This window comes from Leucoraja erinacea, unplaced genomic scaffold, assembly GCF_028641065.1.
Source record: "Leucoraja erinacea ecotype New England unplaced genomic scaffold, Leri_hhj_1 Leri_1649S, whole genome shotgun sequence".
Taxonomy (NCBI): domain Eukaryota; kingdom Metazoa; phylum Chordata; class Chondrichthyes; order Rajiformes; family Rajidae; genus Leucoraja; species Leucoraja erinaceus.
The window spans coordinates 1-7500 of NW_026575945.1; the positions used below are offsets into that span (position 1 = coordinate 1).

General features: G+C 59.7%; 1 long non-coding RNA gene across 1 annotated transcript in view; it reads right to left on the bottom strand.

Annotated features, from left to right (window-relative positions):
- Window positions 1-7329: 7329 nt before the first annotated feature.
- Window positions 7330-7500, bottom strand: part of LOC129716073 (uncharacterized) — a 6369-nt gene continuing 6198 nt past the window's right edge. Inside the window, exon 3 of the long non-coding RNA XR_008726588.1 lies at window positions 7330-7400. This is a non-coding gene — a long non-coding RNA (uncharacterized LOC129716073). The remainder of the gene's footprint in view (window positions 7401-7500) is intronic.

Sequence of the window (7500 nt, forward strand, 5' to 3'; positions counted from 1 at the left end):
TCTTTCACTCCCTCCTCTCTCCTCCCCCTCCTCTCCTCCTCTCCCTCTCCCCTCTCCCCCTCTCCCCCTCCCTCCTCTCTCCCTCTCCTCCTCCCTCCTCTCTCTCCCATTCCTTTCTCTCTCTCCCTCTCCCCTTCTCCTCTCTCTCTCTGTCCTTCACCTCCTCGTCCCTATTGAGCTCATCTCCGTATCTCCTCTCCTCTCTCGCTCCCCTTCTCTCTCGCTCCTCTCTCTCCTCCTCTCTCCCCCCTCTGTCCTCTCCGGCCCTCCTCCTCCTACTCCCTCACTCCTCTCTCTACCCCTCCTCCTCTCTCCCACCCCTATTTTCTCCCTCCCGCACCTCTCTCTCCGTCTCTCTCCCGGTGGGGGTACGGACCCCCATCACTGTGCCTCCCCCTCCCGAAGCTCGCCTCTCACTCCCTTCCCCGTCTCCCCCGTCCCTCTGCTCCCCCTCAACCTCCCTTTCTTACTCTCGCTCTCCTCTTCCTGCCCACTCTACTCTCACCCCATCGTTCCCCTCCCTCACCTTCCAGCTGCTTTCCCGAATAGGCCCCTAACCTCCCTCGTATATTGTTCCCTCCTCTACCCTCCTCCCCTCCCCCTTCCTACTCCCCTCCCCTCCTCCTTTCTCCCTCTCGGTCACCTCTCCTCTTCCCCTCCCTCCCCACTCCCCCCCCCTCCCTCCTCCCTCCTCCCCCTCCCCTCCCCTCCCCTCCCCTCCTTCCTCCCCTCTCCCCCCTCCCCTCTCACCCTCCCTTCCCCTCCCCTCCCTCCTCCCCTCCTCTCCCCCTCCTCCCCTCTCCTCTCCGCCCCTCCCCTCCTCCTCTCCTCCCCTCCCCCGCTCCTCTTCCCCTTCTCCCCTCCCCCTCCTCTCTCCTCCCTCTCCTCCCCTCTCTCGTCTCCCCCTCCCTCCCCCCCCCTCTCTTCTCTCTCCCCCTCTTCTATCTCCCCCTCTCTATACCCCGCTCTCTCCCCCTCTCTCTTCTCTCCCCCTCTATCTCCCCCTCTCACTTCCCCTCTCTCTCTCTTCCCCTCTCCTCTCCTCTCCTCTCCTCCCCTCCTCTCTCCCCTCCTCTCTCCCCCTCCCTCTCGTCCTTCTCCTCCTCTCGCTCTCTCCTCTCCTCCCTCTCCTCGCCTCCCCCTCTCCTCTCCTCCCATCCCCTCTCTCCTCTCTCTCCCTCTCCTCTCCTCTCACCTCCTCTCCTCTCCTCTCCTCTCTCCTCCCCTCTCCTCCCCCCCCCTTCTCCTCTCCATTCCCCATCCCTCCCTCCTCCTCTCCTCTCCCTCCTTCTCTCCTCGCCTCTCCTCCCTCCTCCCTCTCCTCTCCTCCCTCTTCTCCCCCCCCGTCCCCTCCTCCTCTTCTCCCTCTTCTCCCCTCCTTCTCTCCCCCCCTCCTATCTCCTCCCCCCGTAGAGGACCTCCCTTCAGGTACCCAGCTCCTTCCCTCTCTCCCCTTCCCTCTTTCCCCAGAAGAATCCTTCCCGGGGAGAAGAGCCTCTCTCCCCTGGGAGTTCCCAGCCAGAAGTTCCTCCCTCAGCTCTCCCAGGAGAGCTCAGAGGCCTTGTCGCTTCCTCCGGGCGGGGAGGAGTGGATTCCTCTCTCCTCTTTAACCTGAGAGGTCCTTCTCTCTCTCCTCCGGTGAGTCCCTCCATTCTCCCCCTTTCCTCCTTGAAGAGGGAGGGATCAAGCATGATCCTTGGAGGGCCTCATTTCTCCTCCCCTCTCTCGCCTCCACCTCACCTGGACCCCTCCTCGCATTCTCTCCCCTCTCAGCTCTCTCTCCCTCCGGCCCATCTTTCTTAGAGAAGAGGTGAGGGGAGGGTCCTCCCCTCCCCCAGAGTCCTCTCCAGGGGCAGTGATGGGTTCTCTGGACTCCTCCCTCCCCCCCAGGGGTCCTCCCCTCTCCTCTCCGCGCTCCAGCTATCCCTCTCGGCGGATGAGCAGGGGTGAGGGAGGGGGGGGAGGAGAGAGATGGTTCCCTCCTCCTCTCCCCTTCCTCGAGGAACACTCCAGCCCGGTCTCCGCGGAGAGAGATGCTGGTCCAATGTCTCCTGCAGTCCATTGGGACAGACCCCTCTCCTCCCCCCCCCTTCTCTCTCTCATCCTCCCTCTCCCCGCTCAGGTGACAACCTAGATCTAGGGAGATCTCCTCAAGCCCGAGGGGGCCGTGTAAGATCTCCCTCCCCCTGCTCCCCCCTACAGCTCCCCTCCCCCTGACCCCTGACCCCCCCACTCCATGGATGACCACTCTCCCTCGCCCCTGAATCTGCCAGGAGGAACCTCCTCGAGGGAGTCCATCCCCCTCCTTCAGTCCCCTCTCCTCTCCTCTCCACACCCTCTCTCCCCCTTCCATAAAGATGCGTGCAAATTACTGACCCCACCCCCCCCCTCATCCCCTTACTCCTCTTCAGTCCCTCCCCTCCCCTCATTCCCATCTTCATCCTTCCCTCTCCTCTCTGACCACCTCTGGGGATGGAGACTCCTCCATTCACTCCTCTTACCCAAAGTCCAGACCTTACACTCTGGAGGTGTCTCTCCCTCCCGGATCCCCTAATGGGAGGGAAGCGAAGAAGCCATCCTGGAGGAGAGGGAGCTCGGGAGATGAGGAGAGGATGGAGGTGAGAGGGAGACTTCAAACGGTAAGGGGCTTCCCCATCTGGGAGGGGAGGTCCTCTCTCGGGTTTGGGGTCGGGGAAGAAGGGAGGACAGTTCCAGCTGTGCTCCCCAAGGTCCAGAGAGGAGGGTCGGGCTCCTTCCTGGAGGGTGAGAATCCTCCCACGGGTAGAGGTCTGCCTGGGCCTGGAGTCTGCTTAGGAGGGGAGGTGCGGGATGGTCTCCCACTCATGGTAGAGGTCGAGATAAGGATCTCAATGCAAGAGGTCGGAAGCCCGAGGTCGGGCGATAAAGCCTTTGGAGGGCGATCTCCTTCTCCTGAGTGCCTTCGAGGTCGGGGGTGAGCTGATCTCTCATGGACTAGTCGCAGCAGCTCCTCCCTGCCCTCCCTCCTCATCTCCCCTCCCTGGTGCTCAACTCCGAAAGGGCCCCAGGAGAGGAGAGGATAGGAATGATAACCCGGTCCCGACCCCTCGGCCTCCTCCTCCAGAGGGCCTCGCCACTCACCTCTAGTTGAGTCCTCTCTCTCCAAACTGGCCTTGGCCCCACCCTGTCCTCCGCTCTTACTCATCTCCCCCACCCCTCCCCTTTCACTTCACTCTCCAAAAGAACCCAGGATTCTCCGGTGACACCTCCGCACCCCACCGTTCTGTGGAGTCCGAGGAAGAGTCCGGAAGGCTGGGATCGGGAGGAGTGAAGCAGTGATCATGGCCGGAAAGAGGGGGTCTGGGCAATTTTAAGCTTGGGCCAGGAGCCTTTTGGAGGAGGGAAACAGGGACCCCATCTGAGCGCAATCTGGTGGAGAGCCTGGCTCTTCCGGCACGCTGGGGTGAGGGGGAGCGGGAGGGAGAGAGGAGATGCAATCAGACGAATGGAAGAGACAGAGGTCACCCTCGGCCTGGGGCCCCCCCCCCCCCGCCGGGTCACGAGAATTCGATGAGGTCAGAGGATTCCTCTGGATCACGGGGAATCGGGAGGTATGGAGGAGGTCTGGACTGCGGAAAGAGTTCCGACGCCAGAGGCCTTTAGGGTCGGAGCAAGAGGTCGAGGTTGCGGAAAGGGAGAGGGGGTCAGCTGGGAAAATGACCCGTGACCCTGACTCCACGTCTTTTTCGTAGAGTGATAGCTGTCTTGCCGGTTGTAATAGGCCAGGTGGAGGAGAGGGGAGCTGGTCAGGAGGGAAGGGGGGTGGAGAGAGGAGAGGAGAGCAGGATCCACCCAGCGAGGAGCTCGCTCAGAGGAAGACAGGAACTCAGAGGCACCCCCTCCTGGAGGGAGAGGGTCAGTTATAAGGAGAGGGTGAGGGAGACTTCAAAGAGGGAAGAGAGAGAGAGAGAGGAGGCTTCCAGAGAGAGAGGAGAGAGGCCCCATACTCCCCCCCTAGATGAGAGAAGAGGGCTGGGAGGAGTGAGTAGGGAGAGATCGTTGAGTAAAGAGGATGCCTCTGTGAGGATGGAGAGACCCTCCCGGGGTTCGAGGGGTAGGGGGAACCTAAAGTTGAGGAGAGGAGAGGAGAGGAGAGGGGAAGAGAGGAGAGGAGAGGAGGGGTGGAGGAGGAGGAGAGGGAGAGGAGAGGAAGAGAATGGGGGAGAGGAGAGTGAGAGGTGAGAGAAGAGGGAGAAGAGGAATGGAGAGGGGAGGAGATAGGAGGTAGGATCAGGAGGAGTGGGATCAAGACAGGGGGAGGAGGATGGGGAGAAGAGAGGGTGAGGAATAGAGAATGTAGATTGGGGTGTTTAGGGCTATAGAAGAGATAGGGGGAAAAAAGGAGGGGAGGAGGGAGAGGAAGGAGGAGACGAGGAGAGGTCAAAGGGGAGTGGGGAGAGGGGAGAGGTGAGGAGTGGAGAGCGAGGAAGAGGAGATGGGGAGTGGATAGGAATGAGGCTTGTAGGATCGAGTGGGGGGGGAGGAGAGAAAGGGAGGAAGAAAGGAAGGGGGGGAGGGGGCAAATAACGGTGGAGGGAAGGAGGAGAGAGGGGAAGGAATCCCCCCTGAGAAGAGGGATGGAGGGGAGAGACAGAGAGGGGGGAGGAGTAGGCTAAAGGGGAGAGAGAGGTGAATGAGAGGAGAGGAAGGGTGGTGAAGAGGGATAGGAGAGGAGAGGTGAGAAGAGGAAAGAGAGAATTCTGGGGGATGAGGAGGGGAGAGGACGAGGAGGGAGGGAGAGGATAGGAGAGAGTGAGGGAAGAGAGGAGGAGAGAGAGGAGGGAGAGAGAAGAGAGAAAGGAGAGAGAGATAGATGGAGAGGAAGAGGGAGGAGATCGGAGAAGGAGAGGGAGAGGAGAGGAGAGAAAAAGGAGAGGAGGGAGAGAGATGGAGGAAGAGAGGGTAGAGGAGAGGGAGAGGAGAGAGGAGAGTAGAGAGAGGGGAGAGGGAGGAAGAGGGAGAGAGAAGTCGGGGATGGATAGAGAGGATGAGAAGAGTGAGGAGGAGGGAGATCTAGAGGAGGGAGAAGAGTTGAGAGGGGAGGAGAGGAGAGGGAGAGAGGAGGGAGGAGAGAAGAGGGATGGAGGGAGGGGAGGGGAGGAGAGGAGAGGGAGAGGAGAGGGAGGGATGAGGGAGGGGGAGAAGAGAGGAGAGGAAAGGAAGGGATGGAGAGAGATAGAGAGGAGAGGAGAGGGAGGAGAGGAGAGTGAGAGGAGGGATAGAGGGGTATGGAAGGGGACGGAGATAGTTCAGAGGGAGGAGAATAATAACTAGGCGATTCGATCCACCCTACCTTCCTGCCCTCGTTGGGCTCTCACTCCTCCCCCACCCTAGGGAGGGGAGGCTCCCCTGACTGGTGACTGTTCCCTGAGGAGACAGTACGACTCCATCACCTGCTCTGAATGCTCAGGCTAGAGGTCTGAAGTAGGCCTCAGCCTGACTGCGGGGTCAGTGTAAGTCTGCAGCCTCCTCAGTTTCCTGCACGGATGGGTGAGGATTTCCTGGTTCCAAGACCAAAGAGAGACCAAATTCACCCCCGTGCAGACCATTTGTAGAGATCAGCCTGACAAGGGCAAGCTAGTGCTAGGCTATGAGGCCAACCGTGGAGTTTTTGCAAGGCAGACAACGAAGGCGACTACTCCAGGCTGGCCTGTTGTAGGCTGCAGGCTGAGAGGGGGCCTCCCCCAGGGGATGGGACGAGGGATAGGAGCTGATTGACAGGAAGATTTTTCAAACAGTGTTTTTGGTCGGTGGAGCCCTAACTCCACTAGAATATTTCGCCCTCTTTGATTTAACGATAATTTTCAGAGGTACCTATCGATGAGTGGCCCTTCTTAGCCGGGGGGATGACCCCTACCACCCTGGGTAGGAATCGGGGAAACTCGACCGACCATCAGCCCTGTCAATATTGACTCTGCATCCTGATTACCGGGCCTCTGGCGCCCTCCGCCTCTACTCTGGGGGGCCAAACCACCCCCTAGGTTTCACAGCCTTACTTCTCCGTTTCCTGGATAGGCCACATACCATGACCTCTCCGGGGAGGTCCTCATTAGCCTTTGTAGGCCGCGGCCTGACTACAGGTTTTCCCCTCTGGGGGCTGCAGACTGGATCTCCCCGAGAGGGACTGTGATAAGTGCCGCAGGATCTCCTCTCTCCCAGGCCCTGTTTAGGCCGCTATGCCTGAGAGCACTGGGACACTTTTGTGCCGGATGTGAGACCGGTAGTTTAAAAGTTGGTCCTGGGGTTCAGGAGAGGAGAATGCCACGTTGGTTTTGTTAAACAGGCTGTGTGGGGTGAATGGTGAAAGTTACATGTCCAGGAGAGGTTTGTGACGAAGTAAACTACTGTTGGGGGCAGAGGGAGGGGAGAGGGTAGCGTTGTCTAGATAATAGGAGAGGTGGCACAGGAGGGAGAGGTCACGATCCACTATGCCCTGTGTGTGTGAAACATGTACCCACAGTGGAGATGGGACATGCTGTAAAACTGTGCTGGCGATTTCGAGAGAAATTATGGCAATAGTGGCCACAATGGAGAGTGAATGGGCAGTTTGTCGAGGCCCCCTCCGCGTGAGGGACTGCCAGTGGGATCATATCAGGGGCACTCGGTTAAGGAGAGGCTTGAGGTACGTATAGCTAAACGTTCTCCCTCTAACCTGCCTTGTAGGGAGGAAAGGGGGGGGGGGTGATTATAAATGAGAGACGTGGTGTGCCTGTACTAAGTCTCTGTCCTCTCCCTCCTTTCTCCTCTCTCTCCTCTGTGCCGATCCCTGTGGCCTTGTACCTTCCTCCTCCTTGGCTGATACATGGTTCGTACTATACCCCTCAAAGAACTGCCTACTGTATCCCCTCGTTGCCCCTCGGTTGAGACAAAAGCAACATCTCCATTGGAACCCCTCTCCCCCATCCTCTGTCCTCTCCCCTCTCCCTTGCTCCCCTCTCCCTTCTCTCGTTTCCCTTCTCTCTCCCCCTCCCCCTCTTCCCTCCCTTCTCTCCTTCTCCTCCTTTCTACCTCCTTTCATCTCCTCCCCAATCTCCCCTCTCCCCTCCTCCTCCTCTCACCCTCTCTCCTCCTCTCCCCTCTCGCTCCCCCTCCTCCTCTCATATCATCCTCTCTGCTTCCCCCTCTCTCTCTCCCCTCATCTCTCGCCCCCTCCACCATCCCCGCTCCCCGACCCCCTCACCTATTTACTCCCCAACTGCTTCATGCATTGGGCTGAGGGCTGCAGGGATTGGCAGCACTGCTCCTCAGCCTCAATGCAGCACAAGCAGCATCAGCCAACGACCCCCTTCACTCATCCTGATCTCCCCCCCCCTACCCCACCGTCTGTGGGGAGTCGGGGAGACACACACCCTCACACACTCCTGGGGAGAGACAGGGGGAGGGGAGGGGAACACAGTTAGTGCGTGTGACGGAGAGGGGGAGAGGGGGGAGGGAAGATGGACGCTGGGCACTGCCTCACGA